The 6087-nt window shown below is 45.9% G+C and overlaps 1 protein-coding gene across 2 annotated transcripts in view; it reads left to right on the top strand.

Moving 5' to 3' along the window:
• LOC146182345 (uncharacterized) overlaps positions 1 to 6087 on the top strand; it is a 40041-nt gene that overhangs the window by 20952 nt on the left and 13002 nt on the right. The window lies entirely within an intron of this gene.

Here is a 6087-nt window from a genome sequence, read left to right as displayed (position 1 = left end):
GAACCCCCGAACGAAACGGCGAGTCGAGACTTCGTCAACCTGCGGACGAAATGCCGTAACGGCTGGTACAGTGGACAATTCGTTGTCTGTAGGCGCAAATACAACCATGCTCGAGAAGTATGCTCCACAGCGGCACAGACGCTCATTCAGTGTATATATGTATGTGGGCGTGTCTGCTGCACATCTCTCCCATATCCCGGGAGCTGCTACATGGTGCACATTACACTGTCGGAATGGTTATAATTGTAGCTCGGTAAAAAGAGGCCTAATTCAATGACTAGCAACATTGCACTGAACTGAGATAACTGCAGTAATAAGCCCCCTTCGCTCGTGACAACCCCGGCATCTTAGAACCCAACTACGCGTGGAGCGGACGAGTGTTATATAGCCACACATGGCGCACGAGTACTTCCGCCTGGCAGACGTTAAAGAACTCGAGGTGGTCGAAATTCCCGTAGCCTTCCTATACGGTGTCTCCATAGCCTGAGTCGCTTTGGGATGTCAAACCCCATTAACCAACCAAACCAACCAGCCTGGCAGATATAGAGTAAGAGCGCACTAGACTGCTGCGTCTTTAGTGGGGAACTCAGGAACGCAGCTTTATATAACTCCAGACAACGGATTGCACCAGTCGTGATGATGTCGCGGGTGATACTTTTGCGACTAATATTTTCCATTTTCAGGTGGCTGATAGGTGCAATGAAATTAACCCTGATATCGCTCATGAGAATCAGTTGAGGCTATTGGCTGGAAGGCCTGCTTTGAGGGGCGCTGTATCCCACCATAAGGTACTACAGGCGTTATGAAGGGAAAGCTTCAGCGCCGTGTAACCAAGTAACAGTCTCATCATCGGGATACATGCAGCGAACGAGGCTCAAACATTGACAATTGGTGTAACTGTTTCTCGCATGATTTTCTTTCTCGTGGGTCCTGACAGCATTTTTAGCTACAAATATACGCTCTGTTTCATTGAAATGTGCCAAGGCCCGCATTTTCGAAGCTCTTCGTACGCTCGCACGTAGCTAGCGTTCCCGGAAGTCAGCTTGAAACAACGGTATGACACAAAAGGAAAATGTCACGTGTGGCACATCAGCAAGGATAAAAAAAAAAAAAACGGTTGCCACGAAGTAAGTGTTTGCGTAAGTGTTTGCGACATTGAATCACACACAGAAGTACTCTGAGTGACCGTGCTTCACTCTTTGCATACATAACGTAGAGTAATCAGTCCGCTTTGACAGTCTAGATTAGAAACCGGTGCACACTGGCGTACCTTTAACGTTCGCGCAACTTCATCGAAGGGCAAGAAAGTGCCGATTCGTCACCTCAAGTCGGTTGTCCTTCAGCGACCATAAAAACGTGAAAGCAGGTGGCGCGAACATGCGTCCCCATGCACACTGAAGCGATTTGAAGGTGGTTTTAGGCCTAATTGGACTGGCTCCTATGGGCTTATTTCGAGTGATGTTAAAGAAAAGCGCATCATCCCACCTGAGCTGCGACCTTCGCGGAAACGAGGGCTACCATATGAAGCACGAGTGCTACTTTTCCACAAATATACAGGAGTAGGTTAAGTGTTCTATATCGTGTAAGCTCCAGGCGCAATGCTGACGCAGTCCGTTTACAAGAATCTATCTCTGAGATACATCCGCTCTTTGCCTAATGGCGATTTGCACTGGTCGATCGGAGCTGGGCGCCCGAGCCGACCTAAAAAAGCGCTACAGAGCGAATCAGCCTTGGTCGACCAGCGGAACGTGTAAAGCGCGCGGCAGAAGTAAAGCTGAGCCGGTTTCGAAAGTTGTAGCCGCATCCCAGCGCAAAAATGTTTGCGGTTGATAAATAGCCAGGAGTGCGGCCCTTAACAACTTGCTTTCTCATTTTTTAACGCTGCAGACGTTTTTCGATAGACGCACTTCGACATATTCGCGCAAAAAACGGTGATGCCCAGTGTCCTCTGCCGATGTCGCTGAAACGGTCAAAAACAGCCAAAAGAATCCAGCAGCATCCGGAAGTGACCGCGTCAGCGACTAGGACTTCCGGCGAGATCCGACTTCGGTCGGCGGATCGAGCTGGAGCGTCCCGAGCTGCCCCAAACGACCAGTGGAATACGCGCAACCTATCTTGGTCGACCAGTGGAATTCGAAATCGTTGTCCCGGAGCAAGAAAACGTGCTCCGTAGCGACCAGTGGAAATTGCCATAAGCTAACCGGCTCCCATATGTAGCGGCGAAGCTGGCACAACAGTTAGCGAATGAGAAAGTCTTGCGCGATGCGTAAAAATCTAGAAAATGAACAAAATACGAGAAATACCCAGTTCAGCTAGCGCAGCGCGTCTATAGACTAGCACTGAACAGTTCGGACGAAGCCCGAGCCAGCGCCCGACAACCGTAGGCCCGAGCGGCCTCGGTGCCCTGACTCGGTGCGAATCTGGGCGGCTGGCCAGCCAACGCCAGCGGCCCAAAACCTGCGCCAGAGGCATTCGGACGGCGGCGCGTCGCAGGAAGAAAGGTCGGTTGTCACTTACTCGGGAATAGCGCAAATTTTCCTTGGCGGGTCCCGCAGGGAAGGTCAGGGTGGGCCCATCGAACAGCTGCGGGCCTCGCCACGCGCGATGAGCTCACGCCAACGGCTCGCACGCCCGCCCAGTCCGTAGTCTTCTTCGCTGCGCGAGCACTGCACGTTCTAACACAGCCGTCTTCTTTTTTCTCCGCCACCTGATTTTCCTTCTTTAACTGTGCCGCCTCGTATGGGTCCATTAAGAAGATGGCTGCTGTCCACGGCCACCGGCGTTCTGAAATAGAAATGCCGCCAGCTTACCCTTCTATAGTTCTTGTTCAATTGAAAGTTATCCTTCAATCAATCAGCCAATAAGTATATAAATAAATAAATAAATAAATAAATAAATAAATAAATAAATAAATATTTAAATAAATAAATAAATAAATATTTAAATGAATAAATAAATAAATAAATAAATAAATAAATAAATAAATAAATAAATATTTAAATAAATAAATAAATAAATAAATAAATAAATAAATAAATAAATAAATAAATAAATAAATAAATAAATCTAGTAACCGAGAACAAACTTCACTTTTTTGGTCACTTGTTAGTCAATTTTGTTGTGAGGCACTCCCTTTAATGACGGGTGTGTCTTGGGGGAAAGGCGAATCGAAGAGGCATGAGCTGAAAACATGATTATGATAGTAGTGACCTTCGCCCTGTCAACTAAGCGTGTAACTGAGGGTTATGATGATCATGATGATATGGTTCTTTCCGTTAGAACTGGCATGCATGTATCAGCAATCAAGGGGTGTGCCACAAGGATCAGTTCTTTCACCGCTGCTTTTTAACATTTTGGTAAATGACATCCCGTCCGTCTAAACATAATAGTTTATGTTTATGCCGACGATATTGCCTTTTTTGCATCGGCTCTGGATATCCATGCCCTCTACCACTCTATGCAAGAATATTTGGGTGAGATTGAAGTCTGGCTGGAGCGTATCAATATATCCCTTAATGCCAATAAACGTGGTGTGCGTGTATTTCCCCCGGATACACCTTTACACATTTCTTTAGATCATCGCTTAAACCAGATTCCACAGCTAGATTTAGTTAAACAATTAGGTGCTACATGTGATCCAACATTGGATTGGAGACTCCATATAGAAACAATGTGGTTAAAGGAGAACGCGCTCTTGGGCGGCTGATACGAATTAGCGATAAAACGTTTGGAATGCGTCGCTGCACTTTATTGTTTCTCTACAAAGCCTATGTAAAGCCCATACCTGAATTTGATTGTACTCTGTTCTCTGGCAGCGCAAACTACAAGCTGCACCTTTTATTGTTATTGCAAAGGCGTGCTCTACGTCTCTGTCTTGGTCTCCCAGAATTCGTTTCAATCGTTTTGCTTTATCTGGAAGCCCATATCCCCTACATAATCTCCAGCTTCCAATTACTCACGGTACAAACTTTCATCAGGTCGCTAGACCCGGACTCTGAAGTCCTTCCTCCCATTTTTGCATCCCCACCGACCTTCTCTTACCTGATCATTAGCCATGGCATAAAAAGCCACAAGTTACGATAACACAGAGGATTTTAGCACCAATCCGTATTGACTGGAGTTCTTTGTAATGGGTTGATGAGATGCAGGCTGCAGTGGACTTTCATTATGACATCTTCCCCTCCCACGCGAAATATATACCTGCGAGCATTCTGAACGGTATTCTTTCTGATCACCTAGAAAAATACCCCCACCACACTGTTATCTCTGCAGATGTCTCAGTGAGCCAAGAAAAAGCGGCAGTTGGCATATTTTCCCACATTTGACATGGAGTTACTCTGTCCGTATCCCAGATTATATCCCTATATTCTTTTCGGAATTTTTAGCTCTTACATCGGGTCTGCACAAAATTCCATGCCATGTATCGCAAGTAATCATTCTTGCCGATTGTTTATCTGTGTTAATATCTCTTGAAACCTCGAAATATACTTTTGAGTCGATTCCTGCGTTGTTGCTTTTTTTTTGTTTTGTTTTGTTCCGTGTTAGTTTGAAATAAGTCCGTTTCGTCTGCGTCCCTGATCATGCAGATGTTCCTTCAAATCAGGTGGTTGATTACTTTGCGAGATCGGACCTTAATGCATCTGTAGTATATCCCGTCTCTATTTTAGTATTTTGACGATCTTTAGGTTCAAGCGGTTCCAACATATATCAGCCAGGCTTCGGGATACTTTATTGAATACCACAAATTGTCAGCATTTATCACATAACTGGGGTGTCCGTTTATGTAAAACCAGCAGTGCGAGGTAACAATGGCGCTGTTGCGGTGCAGAATTCCGGGCTTGAATTTATATCTACGCCGATGTGGGTGGGCGCAATAAACCTATGTACATCATGCGGAGGAGTGGAATCAATAGACCATCTTTTCCTCTCATTCCGTCGGTTCACACTTCAGGGAAGGATATACCCCTCTCTAGGACTCCTCTTGTCATTACTCGTTCTACCGTCGTTCGGTGCGAGTGCCAAGGGAGTTTGCGATGGACACTATTAGTGGAATTATACGCGACTACATTATAGCAACTGGCAGGTTAACCTGTTAATTGACAGTTTTTTATAACTACAATTCTTACAGCTGCATTGTTATTATTCTTTACAATATCGCTTTGCGACAAGCTTGTGCCTGTAACTGAGTTCGTCGACAACACCACGCCTTGGCCAATCCCCCAAGGTGGGTACGTGCCATTTTTCAAGAGGACAACAACAACTGACATGCAAAGTTCGTGCCTACTAGCCGTGATAGTGCATAAAACAAAATAGGTCCGATTGGTTGTATTGATACGGAAGAAACTCAACAGCACTTTCAATCCGGCCTTCAATCTATTCCAATTCTGATTCCGCGGCCTTTCACTTACCAGTCTATTCTTATTCCGATCCTGTTCCAGTTCTGATTCTATGTCTAGTCGAATTCCGTTACAATTCTGATTCAATTAATAATCGCTGAGTCACTCTTAGTCCGAAAATTCCTTGCTCAATGGGAGAAGCGATTTCTACCTTTTAATTTGTCAAAACCAACCTGCATTTTCCTCTATCCGGATGGTGGAGAGAGACGGAATGCCTTCCAATACCACCTGCCACCTTCCCAGGTATAGGTGGAGGAGTCACACGGACGCTGACGTAGGACGCCCACGTATGACAGTCTTCACGGCATTCATAATATACGGCGACGCCACAGAACTGGAAGACAACACCCTTAACAGTATCATTGTTATAAGGCTGAAGCGTTGATGAACCGTCATTGTACACGGGCCCGAGGCATATATGGATACCATGAGGCGCTGCAGTCTTGACAGTGCATCGGTTCTGGTCGCGTCATTCAGAGGCGCATGAGGGCAGTTTAATTTGCAAAGCTTGAAGGCAGGTGTGCAGCATAAATAGTTATCGCGATTGAAGCCGACAAGACCGGAAGTAACAACAGCCTTTGAGAGTTAGGGTGTGGGCTGCTGGCGAGACTACAGCTCTTTATCTTCGTGTTAACTTCCGCGCCACGGTGACACATGAAGTAAATAAACTATACGGTCTGCTATTATTACG

This window comes from Amblyomma maculatum, chromosome 8, assembly GCF_055883805.1.
Source record: "Amblyomma maculatum isolate TAMU_Amacu chromosome 8, ASM5588380v1, whole genome shotgun sequence".
In the NCBI taxonomy this organism is placed as follows: domain Eukaryota; kingdom Metazoa; phylum Arthropoda; class Arachnida; order Ixodida; family Ixodidae; genus Amblyomma; species Amblyomma maculatum.
The sequence above is the reverse complement of the archived record's forward strand: the minus strand, read 5'-3'. Positions and strand labels throughout refer to the sequence as shown.